Here is a 27,385-nt window from a genome sequence, read left to right as displayed (position 1 = left end):
ACTGATTTTGTGGAGTTTATCTTGTATCCCGCCAAGATACTAAAGGAGTTTATCAGCTGTAGGAGTTCTTTGGTGGAGTTTTTCAGGTATCTATCATATTATATCATCTGCAAATAACGAAAGTTTAACTTCTTCCTTTCCAATTCGATTCCCCTTGATTCCTTGTGTTGTCTTATTGTTATTGCTAGAACTTCAAGCACTATATTGAAGAGATAAGGAGAGAGTGGACAGCCTTGTTGTGTTCCTGAATTTAGTGGGATGGCCTTGAGTTTCTCTCCATTTAATTTGATGTTAGCTGTCGGCTTGCTTTAAATAGCCTTTATTATATTTAAGAATGACCCCTGTATCCCTAATCTCTCCAAGACCTTTATCATAAAAGGGTGTTGAATTTTGTCAAATGCTTTTTCTGCATCTAATGAGATGATCATATGGTTTTTATCCTTCAATTTGTTTATATGATGGATTACATTGATAGATTTCCGTATGTTGAACCAGCCCTGCATCTCTGGGATGAAGCCTACTTGATCATAGTGGATAATTTTTCTAATGTGTTCTTGGATTCGGTTTGCCAGTATTTTATTGAGAATTTTTGCGTCGATGTTCATGAGTGAGATTGGCCTGTAATTCTCTTTCTTGGTTGAGTCTTTGTGTGGTTTAGGTATCAAGGTAATTGTAGCTTCATAAAAGGAATTTGGCAATGACTGTTCTGTTTCTATATTATGAAATACATTAAGGAGTATAGGTATTAGGTGGTCTTGGAAGTTCTGGTAGAATTCTGTATTGAAACCATCTGGTCCTGGGCTTTTTTTGGTAGGGAGGTTTCTGATAACAGTTTCTAATTCTTCGCTACTAACAGGACTATTTAGATTGTTCACCTGGTCCTGGTTTAACTTTGGTATATGGTACTTATCTAAAAAAGTGTCCATTTCTTTTACATTTTCGAATTTTGTGGCATACAGGATTTTGTAGAAAGATCTAATGATTCTCTGAATTTCCTCTGTGTCTGTGGTTATGTCCCCTTTTTCATTTCTGATCTTATTAATTTGTGTGTTCTCTCTCTGCCGTTTGATTAGTTTGGCTAGGGGTTTGTCAATCTTGTTGATTTTCTCCAAGAACCAGCTTTTTGTTTCATTGATTCTTTGGATTGTTTTCTGTGTTTCTATTTTGTTGATTTCTGCCCTAAGTTTGATAATTTCCAGTCTTCTACTCCTCCTAGGTGAGTCTGCTTCTTTCTTTTCTAGAGCTTTCAGGTGTGCTGTTAAGTCTCCAATGTGTGCCCTCTCTGTTTTTTTAAGTGGGCACTTAGTGCTATGAATTTCCCGCTTAGCACTGCTTTCATAGTGTCCCATAAGTTTCAGTATGTTGTGTCTTTATTTTCATTAAATTCAAGGAAAACTTTAATATCTTTCTTTATTTTTTCCTTGACCCAGGTGTGGTTCAGTAGTTGACTGTTCAGTTTTTCATGAGTTTGTAGGCTTTCTGGGGGTAGCGTTGTTGTTGAATTCTAATTTTAATCCATGGTGATCCGATAAGATGGAGGTGGTTACTAATATGATTTTGTAACTGTGGAAGTTTGCTTTGTTACGAAGTATGTGGTCAATTTTCGAAAAGGTTCCATGAGCCGCAGAGAAGAAGGTATATTCTTTCCTGTTTGGGTGGAATGTTCTATAGATGTCTGTTAAGTCCATTTGGTTCATTACCTCTATTAAGTCTCTTAATTCTCTGTTAGGTTTCTGTCGGATTGACCTGTCCATTGGTGAGAGAGGAGTGTTGAAGTCTCCCACTATCAGTGTGTTTGGTTTGATTGCTGCCTTGAGTTCTAGTAATATTTCTTTTACATAAGTGGGTGCTTTTGTATTAGGGGCATAGATATTCAGGATTGAGACTTCATTCTGATAGATTTTTCCTGTAATGAGTATAAAGTGTCCCTTTCCATCTCTTCTGATTGATTTTAGTTTGAAGTCAACTTTATTAGAAATTAGTATGGCCACACTCGCTTGTTTCTTACGTCCATTTGCTTGATAAACCTTTTCCCAACCCTTTACTCTGAGTAGATTTCTGTCTTTGTGGTTGAGGTGTGTTTCTTGTAAACAGCAGAATGTTGGATCCTGTTTTCGTATCCAAGCTCTTAGCCTGTGCCTTTTTATAGGTGAATTGAGTCCATTGATATTAAGTGCTATTAATGACCAGTGGATGTTAACTCCGGTTGTCATTTTTTATTTGGTAGTAGAGATTGTGTGTTTCCTTTCTTTGAGATGTGCTGGTGAAGGGTCGCTAGATGTCTGAGTTATTTTAGGCAATGCTGGACTCCTTTGTTTGTGAATTTCCTTCTATTACTTTCTGTAAGGCTGGATTTGTGACTTGTATTGTTTAAATTTGTTTTTATCCTGGAATATTTTGTTTTCTCCATTTATAGTGAATGAAAGCTTGGCTGGGTATAGTAATCTGGGCTTGCATCCATGGTCTCTTAGTTTCTGCAAAACATCTATCCAGGACCTTCTGGCTTTCATGGTTTCCATTGAGAAATCAGGTGTAATTCTGATAGGTTTACCTTTATATGTTACTTGACCTTTTTCCTTTGCAGCTCTTAATATTCTTTCTTTATTCTGTATGTTTTGTGTTTTGATTATAATATGGCAAGGGGATGATTTTTTTGATCCAGTCTATTTGGTATTCTGTAAGTTTCTTGAACCTTAATAGGAATATCTTTCTTTAGGTTTGGGAACTTTTCTTCTATAATTTTATTAAATATATTTTCTGGACCATTGAGCTGTAATTCTTCTCCTTCTTCTACGCCTATTATTCTTAGGTTTGGTCTTTTTATTGTGTCCCAGATTTCCTGAATGTTTTGTGATAAGAATTTGTTGGATTTGCTGTTTTCTTGGATCAGTGCGTTTATTTTCTCTATGGTATCTTCAGAATCTGAGATTCTTTCTTCTATCTCTTGTATTCTGTTGGTTATGCTTGTTTCTGTAGTCTCTGTTTGTTTACATAGATTTTCCATATCCAGCTGGCCCTCGGGTTGTGTTTTCTGCCTTGCCTCCATTTCAGTTTTCAAGTCTTGCACTTTTTCCATTATCTGTTTGATTGTTTTTTCTTGGTTTCCTAGGATATCATTTACAGATTTACTCAATTCTTCAAACTTTTTGTTATTCTTCTCGTCCATTTCCTTAAGGGAGTTTTTCATCTCCTGTTTAAGGGACTCTATTACTTTCATAAAGTCAATTTTTTCTACTTCTTCTTGATTAGTGTGTTCAAGTCCTCCTGTTATAAGTTTGCTGGGTTCTGGTGCTTTCATGTTGTTTTTCAAATTGTTGGAGGAATTCTTGCATTGGCGCCTGCCCATTTCTTCCTCTGAATAATCCCCTTTGGGTCTTCTTTTAGAAGTTCAATTCACCCCAATGAATTCAATTCACTCACCCCAATGAATGATGGATCTTCTGGTAGACAGTCAGGTCTCCTTGCTGGCCAAGCGGCTCACTGACAAAGGGCCTACCTTGCTGCAGGCAGGCTATTGAAACAGGGGACCTCCCACCAGCCTGGGTGCACTCAATTCCAGGTCCCAGTGCCCAAACAGGCTGAGCTGTGGGATTTTGTGGCCCCAAAGACGGGAGGATGAAGTGGGGGGGAGGTTCTGGGTGCAAGCTGGGAAGGGACAGGAAGAGAGAGGCAGTATCGGGGAGAATAACCCCTGCAGGAAGAGCAGGAAGTGTGTGGAGGGGGTGGGGGTTGGGGAATGTCGGTGGTCCCTCTCCGCGCAGCTGCCACGGTTCAGGCACTAACTCACCCCAATGAATGATGGATCCTCTGGCAAACAGTCAGGTCTCCTTGCAGGCCAAGCAGCTCGCTGACAAAGGGCCTACCTTGCTGCAGGCAGGCTAATGAAGCAGGGGACCTCCCACCGGCCTAGGTTCACTCAATTCCCGGTCCAGGCACCCAAACAGGCTGGGCTGTGGGATTTTGTGGCCCCAAAGATGGGAGGATGAAGCAGGGGGGTTCTGGGTGCAAGCTGGGAAGGGACAGGAAGAGAGAGGCAGTATCTGGGGAGAATAACCCCTGCAGGAAGAGCAGGAAGTGTGTGTGTGGGGGGGGGGGGGGTTGGGGAATGTCCGTGGTCCCTCTCCAGGCAGCTGCCCTGGTTCAGGCACTAACTCACCCCAATGAATGATGGATCATTCATTGGGTGTCTCCTTGCAAACAGTCAGGTCTCCTTGCAGGCCAAGCAGCTCGCTGACAAAGGGCCTACCTTGCTGCAGGCAGGCTAATGAAGCAGGGGATCTCCCACCGGCCTGGGTGCACTCAATTCCTGGTCCAGGCACCCAAACAGGCTGGGCTGTGGGATTTTGTGGCCCCAAAGACCGGAGGATGAAGCGTGGGGAGGGTTCTGGGTGCAAGCTGGGAAGGGACAGGAAGAGAGAGGCAGTATCTGGGGAGAACAACCCCTGCAGGAAGAGCAGGAAGTATAACTTAGGGTTTTCATGACAATGAGACACATCTGCTCCTGGAAGCACCAGCTACTTCAAAAGGAAGATGGGCATAGAATAGGCTACTTATGGAGTTTGATAGCCATTTGGGTAAGAAACTGCTCTTGCCTGGACTGTTGCATAAACTGGACACAGAGAACCCTCAGAGAGAGGACTGCTGAACTTGCCTAAGGGTGAGATGGTCTTTCGGGGTTCCTGATTCATGAAACAGTCTGCGAGACATTCTGAAGGACACAGCAGATAATGACTGAACTGCCTTCGAAATTTCCTGCTTCATGGAAATGTCTCTGGATATTATGGGCCTGAAGGCCAAAGATGGATGCCCCAACGGTACAGAGGAACTTTGGGTGACTGTCCAGGCAGCAAGATGTTTCTCTGATTTCTAGAGTTTTGTAAGTTGCTTACTTCTCATTTACTTAGGTAATATTATATCCTTCTGAAGTCTTTGATGGAGTTGAAGAATAGATAGTTATAGTTATTTTCCTTTCTTATGATAAAGGGTAAAGTAGATATAAATATTGTAACTGTAATTCTTGATAACTGTTTTGTTATATGTAATTTTGCTATGTTAAAGTTAAAGCCTTCTTTTTGTGTTTTAAAAGAAAAGGGTTAAATGATGTGGGAGAGTCTTCTGTTTGTATTGATTTCATTCGTTAATAAAGAAACTGCCTTGGCCCATTTAATAGGCCAGCCCTTAGGTGGGTGGAGTAGACAGAACAGGAAGAAGGAAGTGAGGTAGATGGCTCAGTCAATTGCCCCACCTCTCCTCTCTGAGCCAGATGCGATGAAGCTCCAGCCCAAGATGGATGTAGGCTAGAATCTTCCCGGTAAGGCGCCACTTCATGGTGCTACACAGATTATTAGATATGGGTTAATTAATATGTGAGTAAGAGGCTGGAACTAATGGGCCAGGCAGTGTTTAAATGAATGTATATTGTGTGTTGTTATTTTGGGGCATAAGCTAGCCAGGCGGCCGGGAGCTGGGCGGGATGAAAAGCAGGCCTGCCCGCAGCTCCTCACTACAATCAAAAACTGTTCCATTTTCTTAAAGACATATGCTGGATCATTATCTGTCTTTATCTGTGCAAGTATACCCATAATGGCCATAAATTCTAATAAATATGTAATTACTTAATCAGCCTTTTATGAGTTCAAGGCAGTTGTTCATTGAAAACCTGAATAGGTGTCTATGGTATGGTGCACATATTTAAATTTACCAAATTCCGTAAAGTGGAACACATCCATCTGCTAGATCTCATTCCTTTGAGTACCCTTTGGGTTACTTCCTGAAGGCAAAGATGTTTGGTTATAGGAAAAGCAAGTAGGATATCTAATTATAATCTACTTAGCTCATTTCTGTGTAATAGAAATCTCTTTCTTTCAACATTTGCTATTGACATGATTTTTTTTTTATGAAATTCCATGGATAATGGTCAGGAGAAAAGATAAACAAAGGATATTAGACTCAGAAAAAAAACACTTAGCACCATGAGAATAGCATACTGTTCTGCCATCTAGACAGAATTATAAGGACTTTGTTCCACCTTATTTAATTTTTATGATTTTTAACCTGCTATTCCAGATTTATTTGCATCAGTATAAAATGTACAGGCTCCAGTTATTGGAGCATTACATACAATTTGGGAAAGAATCCAAGAAGTTCTCTTTATAAGGTTAAATCTTTCACTTTTGGGATAATTGAATTTCTCCAAAAAAGAATAGCACAAGCTCTTTACCAAGGTTCATTGTCTTGCCATAACCTTTTCTATATTTCATCAGTAGTAAAAGGCACTACAATCTCTGCAGAGTCAATACCCGCTAATTGACAAAGTTTCAATTTACCTTTTATAATTAATTCAGAGACCTTTTCCACATAAGTTTTTCACTTTTACATTGTTTATGGGGTAACAAGATCTGTTCTAAGATAATATCATCCCTCTGCATTAAAATTCCTATTGGAGAAATTCTAGAGGGCAATGTGACTAGAATACAGTTACAATTTAATGCTCTTTCATTCAATTTTAACATTTACATGTAGGGCTGATAAAGATGACTCAGTGGTTAAGAGCACTGGCGGCTCTTCCGGAGGACCTACATTTGATTTCTATCTCCCATATTTTGTTTCACAATTACCTAAAATTCCAATCCAGTGTCCTCTTCTTTCTTCCACTGATACCAGTTCATATGTGGTGCACAGACATACATGCTGAGAAAACACCCATTCACATAAAATTAATTATTTTTATGTATGTGTATGGCTATGGGTCCATCCACTGTTAAATAGGTTACATCCTTCTACTAGCTACATCCCCAAAGAAAAATGTTTCTTCTTGACAAAACTCAATTTCAAATTGAACATAGACCCCAACATAAAACTTGAGACCTGAAATGACTAGAGAAAAGGAGGAGGGGATAAATTTTAACTTATAGACACAGGTAACAATTTTCCAAGTAGAGCTCCAATTAGTTTGAGGGAAAAGGCCAACAGCTGACAAATGGAATCTCATAAAAGTAAAAGGCTTCTATACAGCAAATAAAACTGTCAAATGAAGCAACAGCTCACATAATTGAATTGGAGAAAATGTACAGTAGTTAGACATATGATGGGGAGTGGGTGTGTAGAACATAGAAATAAAGAAGCAGCAACAACAAAAGAAGCAAGCTTGTTGTTGGATAATGATTTTTGCACACTGTAAAGATTTGTCACTCATATTGGTTTATTAAAACACTGATTGGTCAATACCCAGACAGGACATATATTCAGGACTACACTACTAAGAGAATTTTGGGAAGAAGAAAGTCACAAGCCAGAAGCAAAGGAAACATGATTAGAATGCCTCACTGAGAAAAGTACAAAGCCATGTGGCTAAATGTAGATAAGATGTGTGGGTTGATTTAACTTTAAGACTTAGTTACTAATAATTCTGAGCTAACAGGCCAAATAGTTTATAATTAGTGTAGGCCTCTGTGTGTTTCTTTGGGACTGAACAGCTGTGGGACAGGTCAGTGAATTCCAGGACAAAGATACACAGAGAAACCCTGTCTCAAAAAGCCAAAAATTAAAAATAAAAAATAAAAGAAACATAGGTTAAAATAAAACCCCATAAAAGATGTAAAACACACAAAGAGTATGGATACTGTATGCTATTATGTTATGTTTGAATTGTTTGAATGCTGAGGAAGGAGCAACAGGTACTAAAAGACATTTAAATATAAATGCTGCTGGATTAATAAAACATAAATATTTGTAAATGCCTTGACTTTAAAATGGAAGTCAAAAGGTATGTTACTTTGGAAAAGAAGATTTGCTTTTGTTTCCACAGAAAATGAGAAGCTATGGATTTATTCTCAGTTAAGAAAAATCAGGTTTGATCAAGGAAGACCTCCTGAGAAATCTCCAGTAGGAACAGATGGCCCAGATGTCTGAGTCCTTTATCCAGAACAGATTCAAGACTGCTGCCTTAAATGATCAAGCCCCACAGGATACTCCAGTCAGGGCTTGATTATAACTCTAAATTTTCTTTAGGTCCCCATAAGATTATCAGCACCCCCAACCAGCAGAAAGTAGCCTGGAATACAACGTACACATTCCCAAATAATGGACTATGGATATTTTCTTTTGTTTAGGATTTTGGTTACAAGTTGTTATGGATAATGGTCAGAAGAAAAGCTAAACAAAGGATATTAGATTCAGAGTTCTTGTTTTTTTTTTTTTAAAAAAAAGAGGGGGGAGTGGTATGGAACAATTGTCTATATTCTGTCAATTATATTTCAAATAAATGCTGATTGGCCAGTAGCCAGGCAGGAAGCATAGGCAGGACAACAAGACAGGAAATAGAGGCAGGTCAATGAGAACAGGAGAATTCTGGGAAGAAGGAAGCTCTTTCTGCAGTTGTGAGCCTGCCACAGAAGAAGCAAGATATACCTATCCATGTGGCTATGACGGATAAGAATAATGGGCTAATATAAGTTATAAGAGTTAATAAGAAGCCGGAACTAATGAGCCAATCAGTTTATACTTAATGTAGACCTCTGTGTGATTTCTTTAGGACCTAATGACTAGGGAAACCAGATAGGACAGAAAACCTCAAACAACAAATAGATAGTTATAATTATACTTTTCCTTTGTTATGATAAAAGATAAAGTAGATATAAATATTATAACTGCGATTCATTCTTGATTAATGTCTTGCATATATAATTTTCTATGTTAAAGCTAAAACCTCTTTTATTTAAACAGAAAAAGGGGAAATGATGTGGGAAGTCCTTCTGTATATTTTTTTTCCATTGGTTAATGATTAAAAACCTTCTTTGGCTTATGGCAGAGCATACTAGAGCTAGTGGGAAAACTAAGATGAATGCTAGGAGAAAGAAGATGGAGCCAGGGATCCACCATGTAGCTTCTAAAAGAGATCTATGTGCCAGAAATTGATGGTAAACTACGACTGCTGTGATAAAATATAAAATAATAGAAATGGATTAATTGAAGATGTAAGAGCTAGCTAAACACACACTTAAGCAATTGGCCAACACCACTGTAATTAGTATAATTTCTGTGTGATTATTTGGGATCTGGGTGACTGAGAAATAAATGAGCAGCCTCTGCCAAGAAGTGAAATTTCTGGGTGGGACCAGCTTGATTTGTTTATGTGTAACAACAAAAATAATTTATGTCTTCAGCAAAAGGGATATTTTTTAAATAGAAGAAAATATTATCTTTTTGTGTATCTGTCTTTGATTCCCTTCTCAAAAAAATTTCTCTTTACACCATTAGATGCCATTACAGAACACTACAACCAAATCTAAGGATTGTGGATACCAGTCCTAATGGATACATCTACAAAGTACACTTGTACCTAAGATACTGGGAACACTGAAGAAGGTGAGGTGGAAAGATTTCAAAAACCAGAGGATCATGGAGGTTACTGTGAGACTGTATCTCTTAGTAACATCAGAAACTACACTTACAAAGTCTCACCAACATGACTGCCTGAATAAGAGCAGAACACAGTTGATACCAATACACATGCTAAACTGGACAAAGAAAAGCTTATGAGAACTTAACCCTACACAAAGATCTATAGGTACCTTCGGAAAGCTAGGAAAGTGAAAGTTAGTGTTCCCCATGGAAGGGCATACTAATTGTTTACTCAGTGACAACACACACATACATATATACATGTATAAGGTAACATTATAAGGACAGAAGTTACATTTAAGAGTATGTGTATATACATATATGTATGCAAAAGCAATTTAAAAAGAAAGCCTGAACTTAAAGGAGGGTTGGGAGAGATATATTGGAAGGTTTAGAACAGTGATTCTTCACCTGTTGGTCATGACACCTTTGAGGGTTGAATAGCACTTTTCCAAGGTTATTCTTGTGATACTTACATTACAATTGAAAACAGTAGCAAAGTTACAGTTATGAAGTAGCAAAACAATAATTTTATGGTTGGGAGTCACTACACATGAAGAAGTGTAATAAGGGTTAAAGCATTAGGAATGTTGAGTGGTCTAAAGGGAGAAAAGGAAAGGAGTAATGTGGGATTCATAATCTCAATTTTTTTAAATGGGTAAGAAAAGAAAAAAATGAAAGAGAATGCTTCCATGATATTTTTTTTCTGGGAAAGACACACAGGACATGGTAACATCTTCATGCATTTGATTTTTTTAAACATAAGGAAATTGTTTTCTACAAGAAAAGCTATAAAAATATTTTTCTAAGATTTTCATTTGAGCTTATAAGAATACACTTAAATTTTGTTCTTGCAATAGAAGCAACTATACACAAACTACACTGTTTATGCAAACAGTTCAGGGGCAGCCACGGACCTTACGTAAAAGAAGTGGTTAAAGGTCAGTGTTTCTGGATTTTAAATCAGTTAGATAAATAACAGGGCCTTGGGCAGACAGATGACACTGAGGTCAATTAACTCTCTTCCAATTAATTATTAACTTTGTATGAAAGGACTAAATGTTGGCAGTAAAGATGTATATACAGTATAACTCACATGTAAGTAAAAAAAATCACCATTTTTATGTAAGAGATTTTTTTATTGGTCATCACATTAAAGTCAGGCATCCCTCTTTTAATACAAATATAATTATACTACTACAGTAATTTATTAATATTTCTTCATTCTTGAAAATTTTGTACATACATACAATAAAATAGGGGCAAATTTACCTACCATTTCCCATACTACTCCTCCCTATATCTCCCTTAACAAGCCACCCATCTAAGCTTATGCTTTTTGTTTTTCTTATATAGAAAACCTACGAAGTCCAAATAGTGCTGTTCATATAAGCCATCTGCTTGGGCTTGGAATCAACAAGTGGCCACATCCACTTTTTGAAAACTAATTTTCTCTCCCCCAATAACCTTCAACTAGAAATAGCTCATCAGTAAAAGGAGGGACTGGAGGACCAGTATCCCATCTATGCCAGAACACCATCTGCTTTGTCTTATGTAGAGATTATGTGATAGGATTCCAGAGACAGACAAGTTCTGTGATTTTTTTTTTCTAAATGGACTAAAAAACTTCAACATAGAGATACAGTTTCCTTTTAAGTTATGCCTATTACAACCATGAACTAATTTCAGTAAAATTTAAAGTTCTGAGATCTACTAAATTTGGATACTGTTTTGAAAGTCTGTTGATTTGATAAGGAACAAAAATGTAAAATTAACCCATGCTTTTCAGTTATTTTAGAATGTTAGAATCTTTTTTTACATGAAATCATGACTATAACCCTGAATTCCATCTTCCTAGCTAACAGTCCTTTGGTGGATCACCACAGTTGAGGCTATATTGCTGAACTAAATCTGAACATGACTTGACACTATTTTCCCAGTATTGACATTCTGTCCTGTATCTTTAGGAAAAGTTCTTTGTATATTTTCTTAAGTCTTAAAGAAGTGATGAATAGAAACTAGACCCTTGACTAGCTCGGTGACTGCAGATGATATTAAAAGAAATTTACTTCCAATCTACTGAATTCTCTTGGAGAACTAGTATATATATATATATATATATATATATATATATATATATATATATATATATATTACTCATTTAATATATATTGCTCATTTAAATATATGTCATATATATAAATATATATCAAGTTCCATTTATGTATCATGATGGTATATATTCATGAAAATTCCCAACAGATGAAAGTGGTGATACCTTTAAAAACTTCTAAATGACCCACATTGAGTATTCACTTTGAGATACAGAGGGTTACCTCAGAGCAGAATAAAAACACCCCACTAGTCATTGATGAAGACTAATTTCCAGTAACTATGGCCACAATGATGTCTGTGCACCTTGTCTCTTTAGAGGTAAGAAAGGGATCAGGCAATTGTGACAAATGTTTTTAATCCCAGTACTTAGGAGGCTGAGGCAGATGGATCTCTTTGAGATTGAAGCCAGACTGGCCTACAGAGTGAGTTCTGGGACATCCAGGGCTACACAAACAAACCCTGTCTCAAAGAAACAGAAAATAAAAAATAATAAAATAAACAAAGAAAAAGAAATAATTCTTGAATTTTCAAAGCAGAGAAGACATCCCAGTTCAAGTATCATTCACACAGGATTGACAATGTTCTTGAATATCCTGCCCACTTCCATTTCTTTGCCTTCTTAGTTAGCAGTCTCAAATAAAGGAAGTACACTGCCCAGAGTATTCAGCAAGGGATGGTATAAACATCTTCTTTCTTAATATGGAATGGCTGTAGCCTGCAGAATAGCAGAACCAAGCAAGGCCTCCAGAATCACACAGGTATGTGACTGTCAATACATTGACTACACCCATTATTCAAGAGGAAGAGGCAGGGAAATCTCTGTAACCTTCAGGCCAGCCTGGCCTATGTAGAGTTTCAGTACAGCCAGAGCTATACATTGAAATCTGAAAAGAAAAGGAAAGAAAGAAAGAAGGAAGGAAGGGAGGGAGGGAGGGAGGGAGGGAGAGAGGAACCATCTTATACACCTAACCTCAGTGTTTAAGAATGATTGGGAAAGTAACCAAGAAAATATTACTATAGGAAATGAAGTTGATGATTTGGATCAAATGTAATTCGGGTCATTATTGGTCCATTTCCTGACTCCACAGCTTTGTGGATTGCTGTTTATGTCTAGGTACTCTATTCTGGATTCCTGCTGGCCTCTTTCCATGCTGGCCTCTTTCTATGCTGACAAGTAGAGTGGCACCAAAGGTCTGGATGACCTGCATTGTATTGCACTGCCCTTTTCTTGTTTCTGCGGCTCTAAGGAATAAATAGCTGGTTGTGATTATTTTTCTGTACAGATTTTACAGAAATCTGTTTGGTTTTGTTCTTTAAATTTTCAAAGATAATTCTTGATGCTCAATTTTGTTTGTGTAATTTGCAAGGATTTTTACATATACAATCATGCTGCTAATAATGAAACATAATTTTCTTTCTCCACTATTTACTGGGTTTTTTTTTTTTTTTGATAAGACAAGACAAGAAAGTGCAGGAGGTTCCTCCATTTCATATTCTTGCTAAGGCCATCTCAGTTTAACTAGAATTTGATCTCCTTGATGGAAAATCCCATGAAAAACTATGCAATCCTATTCTAGGAACTTGAGGTCAAAATGTCTCAGTTAAGTTTCTGTTAAATTGCCTGCTTATGCAAACCACCTGTTCCAGCTAAATGATTATCTTAGCTTTAGTTTAACTGCTTTCTTGCTTTGTAAAACCTCTGCTTCAACTGCCAGTCAAGAAGGTAAGATTCCATGATGTGGATTTTGCCAAAAAAAAAAAAACCCTTAATCCTAAATGCTCTCTGCTATACTTGTGTCTAAAATACCTGAGTATAGAGCCAGATGGTCGATTGTGTGTCTGAGTGATCTTCTCTAGTGGACACTTTTAGTTTATTTTTTATTATCAGAGAACTCTGCATAGAACTCACCATATCATGTTGACCAGTTGCAAAAATGTCAGGAATGAAGTCATTGTGCATAATGTCACCTGGGGTTTTTCATTAGCACTGATTGACATATTGAGCGAAGTGTGGAGGCCCAAGAGGCCAAAGGTCAGAGAGTTTGGGAGTTATTTTTAGTTTGAGATTATTGTGTTTCTAACTCAAACAAACATCCAATCTAGCTCTCTCAAAGCTATTGTAAACAAGTGTGACTAGTTGCCAGACCCCTATGCTACTGAAATATGAAAGTAGTTGGATCCTACCTAAAACAAAAATCTAAGGATCCAACTAAGTTCTAGTTCCCTTTATGGAAATAACTTGGGATTCCACCCAGGGAGTGGTTTGCCTACAGAGTGTTTGGTCTAGAGCTTGAGTCAAGGCCATGAGTGACTGAATGTGCCTCATGATTTTCAATTTGTATGATAATGCAGTCCTTTTGTTCTACTACTACCTTTTGAAATCAGGGGTATATTAAGCTGATGGAAATTAAAAATGGGTGAATTTTCAATATCACTGAGATTCCCTCCAAATACTATCTATCCTATGGTTTCTGTTTTATTATTTTTGTTCACATATTTTTATTCTTTATGATATTTCTAAAATTCCCATGCCTCCATTCTGAAAGAAAGGTATTTTTGTTGAGGCTGGCCCCTGAGAGATAAGATCTTGTTACTCCTACTTTCTGAATATTTTCTATTATAAAAAAAATGTTATGGGATAATGGTTTGTACCCTGGAAATTGTATTTTAATAAAACACTGATTGGCTCATAACCAGGCAGGAAGTATAGGCGGGACAGCCAGGCAGGAAGTAGAGGTGGGGCAATGAGAACAGGAACATTCTGGGAAGAGGAAAGGCCATTCCTCTGCAGTCGTGATCCAGCCACAGAAGAAGCAAGATGTGACTGCCTTGCCGAATAAGGTACCAAGCCACATGAATAACGTAGACAGGAATAATGGGCTAATATATTTTATAAGAGTTAATAAAAAGTCTGAGCTAATGGGCCAATCAGTTTATAACTAATGTAGAACTCTGTGTGATTTGTTTTGGACTTAACAACTGTGGGAACCAGGCAGGACAGAAACAGCAGACAACAGAAAATAATTAATTTTATCTAGTGGTTGAGATCTTATTTGTTTTTTCTCTTGTTTTTTTTTTTCTTTTCAATGTGGTATATTTTCATTAGTAGATATCTCACATTGAAGGATATTTGAATTGGAATAGAAAATTTCACTTCATTGTATACAAAAGTATTTTAGTATTTAGTAGTGTTGGTTTTCCACTGAGGATTGCCAAAGAGTATTCATGAGAAACATCATTCTATTGCAATAGTGTACATAATAATTACTGTTTAAGAGAACTATAAAACAAAAATGCCTAATTTGTAATTCCTGGAATGTTGGGGATTATTCTTGTAATTGCCTGTGTTTTCACTTCAGTAAACAAACTTGCTTGCTCCTGACTGCACATTAGCAGGATGTGTTCTTAATTCTTTGTAGGTAGTGTTAAGGTAAAAAATAAAATGCTGCAGAATCCCTGGTGACTGCAGTGGCAGAAATGCTGCAGGTTCCTGAGTAGGGGCAGGCAGCAGGCCCCAGAGCAGCTGGTCCCAGTCAGGGATAACATACAAGACCATATCACAAGTCTCTGAAGGCGCCTGGTCCCACGTGGTGAGCCATGTGGTGGTAAGCAAAGGACAGGTGGATAGGCACACCATGCAGAGTGAGGTTGGATATTTATTAAATGGGTTATGGAAAGAAAGGGGGGAAAGAAGAAGAGCAGAGAGAGGGGCAGAGAGAGAGAGAGACAGAGAGAAAGAGACAGAGAGAGAGAGAGAAGGGACAGACAGAAAGAGAAGGGAGAGGTGGAAGCTGCCTCTTTGAGAGAGAAATAAAAAAGGGGTAGACTCACGCTTCAAGCAGGAAGTAAGATCTGCCTGCCTTGGCAGACAGGGGAAGGAGTGGGTGTGGCTTGTTTCTTAAAGGGACAGAACAGACCATTGCTGGTAGGATATCTGCTTGATCACAAGATATATGCTTGACCCTAATTGCAAAATAGCAAGAAATGCATAGCCTTGTGAGTTTTGCCTTTATAAATTCATTAATAATGTAATCTTAAGAGTGTTTTTAGGTATCCAGTGTCAGTATTTAATAAAGTCTCTTATTTGTTAAATTTTTTCATTGTCATGTTGAATCTCTGAGTGACCTCAGACCCATAACACTACAATTCTATTTCTTACAAAGTCTATATCTGGTTGCAATACCAAGTTAATCCTGGTTTTTTTTTTTTTTTTTTTTTTTTTTTTTGTAGGATGGAGTAGAAATTACTTTCATTTGCTATCCTTCACTGGAACAGTTTTACACATTTTCTGTGTGAATAGCTGAAGAAGCATTGAATGAGTGTGTAAAGAGTCAATAAAGTCATGCATATGAGAGGGCCAGGCAAAAATCGTGACAGGCCTCTAATTACTTAATTAAGCATAAATCCTGAGCCAACACCCACTCCACACAGGTGATTACTATATAAGGACAAAGCCTGGGACTTGTCTAAGACTTACCAAAAAATCAAAAAGCTATAATCTTGTCCCACCCCTCATAGCCCTAGCTAATTAGAAATGTACTAATATGATTGCAGTATCAATAAAAACCCAGAGGCAGAAATTGAGGTTCAAACTAAAAACCAGAAAGTCTTTACTGGAGAAATCTTACTTCTACCAAGGCTGGACAACTGAGAACTGACTAAGCAGACAGCCTCTCTCTCCTCTAATTTTGTATTTTCTCTAGTGCTGAGATTAAGAGCATATGACTCCCAAAGAACAGGGATTAAAGTTTAGACCACCACCACCTGGATTTTTTTTTGTATTGATCTTGTGTAATCCAAGGTGGCATTGAAATCACAGAGATCCATCTGATTCCATCTCTTAAATCCTGGGATTAAATGTTTGTTTCACTATTGCTTGACCTCTGTGGCGTAAGATTTGCCTCTGGTCTTCAGTCGAGATTTACTTATCAAAAAACTAATAATATACCACTATATATGATTGCCACCTGAATAAGCCAATCCTAAGCAGGATGGTCATGCTGCTTAAATTTCACTCTGTTAAAATTCCCATAACTGTGCTTAAAAGGAGCTTACACATTCCTCTTGGGGATTTTGCCTTTTTGTACAGGTGTGTGATTCCACATGTATGTGGCATAATAAATGCTCTTGCTGATTTCATTGACACAGGTAGTTTTTTTTGGACTCCTTATGTTCCCTAACATATAAATATCTATTATTGACAAGGATCGCTGTCTCAGAGCTATGAAAAGTAGAAAAGACTTTCGTAGTGTAGGCTCAAAATTTCAGTCTTCCTCTGATCAGTATGCAAATGTTGACAGAGAATAGAGAAAGCATGATTGTGGGAGCCAGCAATGATAAGCCAAGTATGGGCAGGTCACCCAAAGGAAGTTCTTTACTTCCAACCATTATCACCTGCCAGAGTAGAACTCAGCCATCAATAAATTTAATAAGAGGCCTTCATCTCAGTAGTTCACCTTGAAGCAGAGTTGCAGGAAAAAACACATGCTGAGATTACCCAACCTCCACCCAAGAACAGACCATTCAAAGGAAATGCCTAACATTCCAACTGCTGTAGAAAGGACTACCTGCCAGAACACACTCACCAGTACACCCCTAAATAAATGTCAGCTAATCAGGGGTCCTAAATCCTCAGAAACCCCCACCCCCACCTTCACTACTATAAAATCCTATTCTAATTGAGCTCGGGGCTCTCTGTATATTCTAATATGTTGGACATGCGGAGAGATCGAGTTTGCAAACTTGATTAAAATAAAGGCTCTTTGCTTTTATATACAGGACTTGGTCTCCTTGTTGGCCTTTTCAGGAACTTCGTGTATTTAGGCATATCATTTGGGGGCTCATCCTAGAACCCCTAAGCCCATAGACTACCACCCATAGAGCCTTCAACTGGCTGGTAAGTTTTCTGTGTTTTGTTTCATGTCAGTAAGTTTTCTATGTTGTGTTTTATGTCTTATGTCTATGTCTGTGTCTTATGTCTTTCTGTGAGCAGGTTCGGGAACCAGAAGTGCCTGAAGATGATCTGCAAAAAGATTACAGGCTTGGTTCCTGGAGAAGACGTTCCCAGTACCCTTCAGCAGAGCGTGGTTTCCTCTGGTGAGACACGTGGGTAGCATTGTCAGTTCTGTGTTTTAAGACACATGAGTAGCATTTTCAGTAAAGACACATGGGTAGCAGTCTAATTTCAATAGAGGGGCGGGTCACGCCCATGAAACAGCTAGAAGCTATGTCTTTGCCTTGGTTTCATGCCATTGTCCTGTTCATTCATTGTGCTGTATGTCTGTGTGCTATGTTTTTGTACTGACTTAGACTGTTGATGATGATATGGAACGGACTCAAATCAGACTCCTTTGACTTTGATATTGTGACCACTTACAGGACTTTAGAGATAGGGCCATAAGCATTGAGATATATTTTCCTCGACACCTTAAACATTTCATATAAAGGAGTCAGCCTTGGCCCCAAGCACAAGACTCCTAGCAGCAGGGCACTGTGCTTGTATGGATGGGTGGCTGGGCTATGTAGCCTTGTTGTTGCAATGTAGAAAGGGTGCCAGCCACAGGTGTAGGGGGCAGATGTATCCCAATAGGATTTCAAACACTGAACAGAGAATCTGGGGTTAATTGCTATGGCTTGGAGAGGATAGCAATCTTTCCCCCCATACTACATACAACCCTGCCCCTCCCATGCTGGTGGATGAGTTCCCTCTACCTACCCTGGGTGTGGTGTGCCTCAACTTCTGGTTAAACGACCAAGGTTTGACTGGAACATGAGGGCCTGCTTGTTGGCGTTTCTGTCTTGCCCAGTTCCCACCACTGGTAAGCCCCAAAGAATATCACACAGAGGTCTCCATAATGTATAAACTGAGTGGTCCATTAGCTCAGGCTTCTTATTAACTCTTATAACTTATATCAGCCCATTACTCTAGTATATGTCAGCCACATGGCTCAGTATCTTTTTCATCAGGGCAGGTCACATCCTGCTTCTTCAGTGTCTGAACAGGACTAAGGAGAAAGATTCCTGCTTCCCAGAATACTCCTGTTCTCATTGCCCTGCCTCTACTTCCTGTCTGGTTGTCCTGCTTATACTTTCTGCTTGGCTAATGGCCAATCAGGGTTTATTTAAAACATAATTGACAGAATATAGACAATTCTCCTGCACTACTTTCCCCCCCTTTTTTTAAAAAAGGAAAATATCCATAGTCCATTTTGGGGGAATGCAGGCATAGTATTGCAGGCTACTTCCTGCTGATTGGGGATGCTGATAATTATGGCGACCTAAAGAAAATTTAGAATTATGATCAAGTCCTGACTGGAGTATCCTGTGAGGCTTGATCATCTCAGGCAGCATCTTGAATCTGTTCTGGATGTAGATCTCAGACATCTGGGCCATCTGTTCCTACCTGAGATTTCTCAGGTGGTATTCCTGGATAAAACCTGATTTTTCTTAACTCAGAATGAATCAGCAGCATTTATAAGCAAATATCTTTTAGCAGTTGTTTCTCTTTCCTTAGCATTTAAACAATTCAAAGAAAGCATAATAACATACAGTATCCAGATTCTCTGTGTGTTTTTCATCTTTAACCTCTATTTCTTTTACTTTTTGATATAGGGTTTCTGTGTATCTTTGTCCTGAAACTCACTCTGTAGACCAGGCTGTCCTTGAACTCACAGAGATCCACCTGTCCCTGCCTCCCCAGTGCTGGGATTAAAGGTGCATGCTACCACACCTTGAACTCACAGAGATCTGTCTGCCTCTGCCTCCCAGGCTTTGGGATTAAAGATGTGTACCATCACACCCACATACTCTCTTTTTTTTTGTTGTTTTGAAGACTTTAACATTTTAGTCACTCTCCCAAGTAAATATAAAAAATTTTAACCACAGTAAACCATTTAGAGGATTTTTCATCTTCGAATCTATCATTACTATATCTCTCTCTCTCTTTTTCTGGCCTCATAAATCTTTAATTTTGTAAGCAATATTGAGGATTAAAGCTGTGGCTTTGACGGCTAGATCCAGCCCATTTTAGCTTTATGAGATTGCAGCATCATGGCTGAGCTACCAGCTAGAGCCATGTTTATTGCCACAACTCTATGGCATTTCAAGATCCTTTCCAGCAAGCAAGCTGCAGCAATGTACTTACAAACCACACTCAAATGCTCCATAGTTGAGCCGCCTGCCTGAAAGAGACAGAGTTTGCCCTGGCAGGATGGCCCAGAAAGCTGGCATTTTAAAACAGCATAGCTTTTTTTTTTTTTTTTTTTTTTTGCTACAGCTGAAAACTGAAAAGCATGTGGTCATCTTTTTATCAACACTATTTAAGTGTTTCTTGGCAGGACCTCTTAAAGGAGCTGCAAAGCTTTACAGTTAAAGCTGAGTCAGGAAGCCTCTCATAGATGAGACTGCTTGCTTGCCTCTAGCTAGCAGAGCAGTCCAGAGAAATTGCTGCTACCAAAAAACCATGTGTAAAGCTGTTATTTTGTTCTAGAATTACTTCCCAAGCTGTGTCAGGCTTTACACGGATGCAGTTGTCCACATATTTGTGCCATTCTGTTGACTGAGGTTTCTGTCCTGCCTGGTTTCTATCCTCCCACCAGTTCCCAAAGAAAATCACACAGAGGTCTCAATAAGGCATAAACTGATTGATTCATTAGCTCAGGCTTCTTATTTACTTATAACTTATATTAGCCCATTATTCTAGTATATGTTAGCCACATGGCTTGGTACCTTTTTCAGCAGGCAGGTCACATCCTGCTTCTTCGGTGTCTGAACAGGACTCAGGAGAGAGCTTCCTGCTTCCTAGAATACTTATGTTCTCATTACCCTGCCTCTACTTCCTGCCTGACTACTGGCCTATCAGGGTTTATTTAAAATATAATTGAGAGAATATAGACAATTCTCCTGCACCATTTGACTTCTCTTTATCAGAGCTGCTTTGATCATTCTGAACCAATGTGTTATTAATATCTGTCATTATTTATAGGGTCTAGTTACAAATTATTATTGGTTAATAAAAAAACTACTGTAGGTCTCAAATGTTTCACACTGGGACAGGATTTTATGTGATGTTAATTTAACATTTTTTGTTATAATATATGCATGTTTCTGTTCTTGCTTAAAATATTATAGCCATACACCACTGAGAAAAACCACAAAAAAGACTACAGTAAAAATTTTTATGTTGTCTAAAAAGCGAGAGAGATTTTGGTGTGTTGTTGAAGATTTGGGTTAATTCTGGTTAAGGTAAATGTAAAAAAAAGGTATATAAGAAATTATAAAAGGTCAAAAGAGGCTGTAAACTATGTTTGTTATGGTTTCTCATACATGCAAATACTGAATATGCTTGTTTTGTTAAAAAGTTGGTCTATATAACTTTTTTTGCAAACATGGAGCTGAGACAAAAATGTTCTATTTTTGCTGTTATGGGCCTGACTTCAGAAATTTATCACTGAGCTCTGATTGCTAAATTGGGTTAGCAAAAATTCAGATGACTTTTTGGTATAGATAATGATAAAACTGCTATATGCTGTTTTTAAAAATTATATTATGGATCTTCCTTTGTTAGACCCATGTTTTATTTACTTAAAATCTATGCATGGGTAATTTTAAAGAAACCATAAGGCATAATTCCATTTTAAATTTTAAATTGCCATTTTGCTAGAGTTAAACAATGAATGCCACATCTCAATTAAAGATGACCATATTGAGTGGGCCTACCAAATCTCCAAGATAATTTGGATTGAGAAAATTTTTTAAAATGCCAGAACCAGGTAATAGTCACCAAAAGTACCAGCTACAGTAAAATGCAGCAGGCTGAGATCTAAAACACAGGGTGTGTAGATGCTGCCAAGTATGGGACCCAAAAAGAAGTACTTTATTTTTAATATCTTTAATATTGCAAAAAAAATTTAAAAATTTTAATGTTTTAAACAAATTTATAAGGCTGTGAGATATCTGTGCTATAAAATGTTTTATATTATGTTTTATATTGTTAGGGTTTAAGCTATTGGATAAACTGAGTCATAAATTTTTGTATTGATACTAAGAAGTTTAAACCTCCTCTTCTGGGGAAATAATGTTGTTCCTATGTCAATCACTCTGGGGTAATTAGAGAATCGATGACCTTGCTAATGAACTCACACTAAAGCTGGATAAAAACTTGTTCAACTGGTTTCTTTGGTTAACAACCTTACTTTCAGCTCTAACAGGCCCCTAATGATCTTGCTTCTTCTTATCAACAGATTTGAGCCCCTGGATGAACAGGACCCATGATAGAGTCCTGTCATTAGTTCTTGTGAAGGGAGAAAATGTTGGGGCATGGCAGTTTTCTCAGGTCAACTTGGCCCACAACTGCCAAGATGGGTTCTATATAGATCAGCAGGTAGACCTGAGTCTCAGTTTGCCCTAGAGCAATGCTCTTAGACTCCCTCCTGTTTTCATTTCACCTTGGGACCTGTTCCTTGCCTTTGCAGGAGACAGCATTAACAGATAGATATAAACTTGTTATGTGTCTACCATCAGAATGACTAATTCAGGTTCTTTATTAGCTTCAATTCAAAATCATTACAGTGTGGAGTTCTAGTCTTGTAAAAACTGCTAACTTATTATAGACTGTTAAAAAATACAAGTTAGTCAATCATCTTTAAAGTACTGATATAATTAGTTTTAATAACAATCCTTATTTAATTCCCTGTGTATGTTTTCAGGACTCAGTTTCCTTGTTGACTTTTGTTGAGACTTCATAGAATTGGGCATAACAATGACCTCAGCTTCCTCTACCAGGATATTTACTAGTCTAAGCCTGCACCCTACAGAAATCTCCCAACGAGACTAGGTAACCTTCACTTTTTGAACTGTACATAATAAACTTACTTAGTTTTCAGATTATTGGTTAGTTGCTGCCACTCCAATAGATTATACACAGCCCACCTGATCTTTCTTTTCTGAATATATACCTACCTTTCCTTCATTCCCTTGTCTCCCCAGACACATTTTTAGGAACAAGCCATACTGAATGTGGTAGATGGGATTAATTCTTTTCAAATTATTTTTTTAAAATTTATTATGAAAATCACCTGTTGTAATACTTTGTTTTGTAGAATCCTGGTCAAGGACTCAGTCTTTCTCCTTATCATGATTTAGTCAAATAACCAATTCCATGGAAAAAATTTTTTGAAGGCAATGATCAAAGATCAGATAAGTTAATTCTTCTGCACACTGTATCATTGAAGATTAAAAGAAAAGAAAGATTATTTGATAATGATTTATAAATTTATTTGCTTAAAGCACTGCTTATTGCAAAATTTAATTTATTTGCTTAAAGCACATTGCTTATTGCAAAAGATGACTTCAGAGCAGGATGATCTAAAAGCAGTTGTTAAAATATAGCTGTTATTCCTAGGTCCATGAAATCTCCCCAAAATCCAACAAAACCTAGTCCCATATGTAAAAGCAAAGAGTCTTTATTATACGCAAGTTTGAAAACTTGGAGTAATAGGAGATCTCTGAGCTCAGTTAGAATTGGGTTTTTATAGTAGTAAAGGTGGGGGCTAAGGAATTTCTAAGGTTCAAGACTCCTGATTGGCTGACATTTGTCTAGGAGTCTCCTGAAGAATGTGTGCTGGCAGGAGATCCTATCTACAAAGGTTGGAATGTTGGGAATTTCCTTTGGGTGGTCTGTTCCTAGGTTGTGCCTGGGCAGGCTCAGTGTGTGGTCCTTATTGGAACCAGGTATTGCTTTAGGGTAAACTACTGAGACTCAGGTCTCTATTAAGCTTATCATGGCTGGACCCTACACTTCTTCCTTCACAAGTACCAATTACGGGACACAGTCATGGGTCCTGCTTGCCCATGGGTTTAAGGAGATAATATTGGAACCTAAATACCTTTAGTTAACAGATTTTTCCAGGACAGTGGCCAGTCTACCAGGCCCTATAGTTTTGTTCTTTTCAGTACAACAAAATTGTAATTATAATCCTTAATATCCTCTTTGGTTCTGTGGTTCTGCATAAAGAACCAAATGCCTTTTTATTGTAGGACCATTTTAGTTAACAAATCCTTTAATTGACAACTCTGTGCCTATTTCTCTGGTATATCAACAGGCACTATAGGTAGTCATTTTGTCCCCTATGCCAAGGAGTCATCCCTTATCTCAGCCTTTTGGCCTATTCTGGGCAGAGAGCATGGGATGATGTGCTCCTTCTGCCACTTCTTCAAGCTAATATCAGGGTATTGTCATCAGGTTTCAAGTAGATTGAAAGGTTAGCCAAAGGTAAGGATGAAACTCAGGCCATGGGACACTCATCAGAATCATCTGGTTCACAGACTGTTGAAGAGCCAGGGATCATTCACATCAGCTGGACTGGTCAACATCAGCTTTCAGAAAGTCCAGAGCTCACAGTCATTCAGAGCAGATTGTAGTCAACAACTGATACTTAGATATGTCTGCCAGCCAAGTGAAAACCTGTTGAGATAAGTTTAAACTAAGAACAGAAGTTAAAATTTATGTACTGAAAATTAATACATTTGAAACTTTTTAAAACATTTGAAATCTATATTGCAGAAAAAGTACAGATAATGGATACCTTTATACAGCAGGCATAGACTCATATCTTTGAGTCCTACCAAAAACTACAGATTTTGGTTATAAGCATGTATATTTTTCTAATGTCCAGAGAGCCATGTATGGATTGGACAAAAATGTCTTTGGCCTGATAAAAAACACCTTTAAGTTTATATTTTGATGGCCACCAGAATAAATCTAAAATCTCAAGTGTGATCCAAACAATAAGTAGTCATTGCTCTATCAGCTTATCAGAACTATACCTATAGAAGCCAGATTCTATAAGGTCAGTGAGGGTTCCTGGATAGGGGATCCTTGAAGCCAAAGAAAAGTCAGAAGAAACAGAAGACAGGATAGAATCAGGAGGTCTATCTGGTCACTCCAAAGCAGCCAAACAGCCCAGAGTTTATTTCATAGCTTGATTATATACAAAGACAAAACAAAGCACAGGACAAATGGTCAGTCAGTATTTAACCACAAGACTATTCCTGTCCTTTAGTGAGCAGCCTCCTCTCTAACACGTGCTTGCTGCTCAGAAAAGACAGACCTTATTTTATCTAGGCAAAAGAGGTACCATCAGTTCTCCAATATACTGCTGTTTGTCCACAGTCTGGACCAAGTCCTGGCAGCAGGTGTTAGACTGGGGCATCTTTCCCAGTGGACAACATCATCATAATCTAGGTAGCAACATCATGGTCTCCCATAATCTTCTTTGGAGACCTTTGACCACTGCTAGGATCTCAGAGTCTCTGTCTACTATAAGCTTTTTAATCTTTATTTTAAATGCCATATTCTGCAGATCTCTGAAGTATGAGGGCTGTCTATGTATACCTGATTAACAAATTTTGATTCTAGTTACTTGTTTTAAGTTTAATTTTGAAAACATATATAGGGAACTAAATAAGGATTATTCTTGTAATTAATTATATCAGTACTTAAAGGATGACTGACTAACTTGTATTTTCTAACAGTCTATAATAAGTTATCAGCTTTCCTAAGACTAGAATTTTACATTCTGTAATGATTTTTATTTGAAACTAATAAAGAAAATGAATTAGTCATTCTGGGAGTAAAAACAGAACAAGTTTGTATCCAGCTGTTAATACTGTCTCCTGGGAAGGCAGAAAAAATTCCCAGAGTGAAATGAGAACAGAACAGGAGGGAGTCTAAGGGCTAGCATTGCCCTAGGACAAACTGAAACTTGGGCCTACTTTCCTGCTTAATCTAAAGAACCCATCTTGGTAGGTGTGTACCAAGTTACCCTAGGCAAACTGCCTTGTGCCCTACATTTTCCCTTTTCACAAGTATTGATGACAGTAATCAATCAGTGGCTCAAGGACTGATACTGGAACATCAATACCATCAGTTAAATAGTATTGATCCATTCTTTTTTTTTTCTTCTTCTTTTTTCTTTTTCTGGTTTTTCGAGACAGAGTTTCTCTGCAGCTTTTTTTTAGAGCCTGTCCTGGAACTAGCTCTTGTAGACCAGGCTGGCCTCGAACTCACAGAGATCCGCCTGCCTCTGCCTCCCGAGTGCTGGGATTAAAGGCGTGCGCCACCACCGCCCGGCTTATTGATCCATTCTTGAACAAAAGCCATCAGTCTGTTTATGAGGCTGGTGGTGTAGGAGGTCCTTCTGACTATGTGTTGCTTTCATTGGTTAATGAATAAAGAAACTGCCCTGGCCTGTTGATAGGGCAGAACTTAGGTAGGCAGGGAAGATGGAACTGAATTCTGGGAAGAAGAAAGCAGAGACAGACAGAGAGAGAGACAGAGAGAGAGAGAGAGAGAGAGAGAGAGAGAGAGAGAGAGAGAGAGAGAGAGAGAGAGAGAGAGAGAGGCCATGGATCCACCAGAGATAGATGCTTAGAATTTTACCTGGTAAGCCAATGCCATGTGTGGCAATATACTGATTAATAGAAATGGGTTAAATCAAGATATGAGAGTTAGCAAATAAGTGGCTAGAGCGAATGGGATGAGCAGTGATTTAATTAATACAATTTCTGTATGGTTAGTTTAGGGCTAAGCTAGCCAGGCAGGTTGGATGAACAAGCAGGCCCTTTTTCCAACAATTGGCACTCACATGGTCAACTAAAGACACATAAAACATTTCATTGTATGGGATACCAAGCTAAACCAGCATGTATATTGTAAAGGTATCTTGACTTCAAAATTTGGGTCTAAGGACATGTTGCTTGGGAAAAGAGGTTCTTTTTTTTTGTTTTCACAGAAGATGAGAACCTGTGGATTGCTTCTAGGTGAATATGGTTTCATTACCAAGGCCTCCTGAAAGGTTGCCATAAGCACTCTCAAAAAATTACATCACCTAACTGCTGACTGAGATGAACCCAGCACATAGGATATACCATAAAAAACCTGATTAACAGTGCCCCCAAACAGCAGGAAGAAGTATGGACAAAACTATGCTCATATTCCCAAATATTGTTTATAAATGTTCTTTTACATTTAAAGGGGAATATGATATAGATATGAACAATTTGCATTGGTATAGATCTTTGTTTATTGATACAAATATAAGGTCAATTCTGTTATATGTATATGTCTGCTCTTGATTAAGATATTGTGATTGCATAGCTCATTTAAAAATGTAATGTATAATTAAGAAATATAGGTTAATAGAGAGTCATCTTTAAAAGTCAAGCTCGTAGTCATGTTAGATTTTCTAATTGTATAGAGATATATTTCAGTTAGATAGGTATTCTTCAAATTTTCAGAGACCTTCAAAATATGGCATGTAAAATGTTTTAATAACTTAGGACTTTTCATGACAATGAAACACATCTGTTCCTGGCAGTACCAATCTACTTCAAGAGGAAGATGGGCACTGAAGAGGCTCCCTATGGAGTTGGTTAGCCTTTTGGACAAGAAACTGCTCTTGCCTAGGACCCACAGAGCAATGACTGCTGAACTTGTCTAGAGGTGAGATGATCCTTCGGGGATCCTGCTTCATGAAAAAGTCTGCCAGGTATTCTGCAAGGCACAGAAGAAAGTGAGTGAAAACTGCCAATATAGATTGAAGTGTCTTTGAAATTTCCTGCTCCATGGAAAAGCCTGCTGGATAATATGGGCCATTAGGCTGAAGAAAGATGCCCCAACAGTACAGAGGGACTTTGGGTGACTTTCCAGATAGTGAAATGTTTCTGTCAATTCTAGAGTTTTGGAAGTTGTTTATAATGCACTTCCTGTTTTATTTAGGTAAGATTCCTTCTGGAGTATTTGATGGAGTTGTAGAATTTATAGCTATAGTTATAGTTTTTTTAGTTATGATAAAAGATAAAGTAGATA

At 38.0% G+C, this 27,385-nt stretch overlaps 2 long non-coding RNA genes across 10 annotated transcripts; both read left to right on the top strand.

Annotated features, from left to right (window-relative positions):
- Positions 1–5,254: 5,254 nt before the first annotated feature.
- On the top strand, positions 5,255–12,275 carry LOC119817842. The gene is made up of 3 exons (XR_005285954.1): positions 5,255–5,311; positions 9,259–9,366; positions 12,141–12,275. It is a non-coding gene; the product is annotated as an uncharacterized LOC119817842 (long non-coding RNA).
- A 2,019-nt stretch (positions 12,276–14,294) lies between these two features.
- Positions 14,295–26,954, top strand: LOC119816995. 9 transcript variants are annotated; one of them, XR_005285859.1, is made up of 6 exons: positions 14,295–14,358; positions 17,296–17,413; positions 17,510–17,613; positions 22,224–22,351; positions 23,117–23,162; positions 26,895–26,909. It is a non-coding gene; the product is annotated as an uncharacterized LOC119816995 (long non-coding RNA). The 9 variants fall into 9 exon arrangements; XR_005285858.1 differs by lacking the exon at positions 26,895–26,909 and adding an exon at positions 26,857–26,871; XR_005285856.1 differs by lacking the exon at positions 23,117–23,162 and having other exon boundaries at positions 26,895–26,954.
- Positions 26,955–27,385: the final 431 nt, after the last annotated feature.

This window comes from Arvicola amphibius, chromosome 6 (assembly GCF_903992535.2).
Source record: "Arvicola amphibius chromosome 6, mArvAmp1.2, whole genome shotgun sequence".
In the NCBI taxonomy this organism is placed as follows: domain Eukaryota; kingdom Metazoa; phylum Chordata; class Mammalia; order Rodentia; family Cricetidae; genus Arvicola; species Arvicola amphibius.
This window is presented reverse-complemented; position numbering and strand designations above follow the sequence as displayed.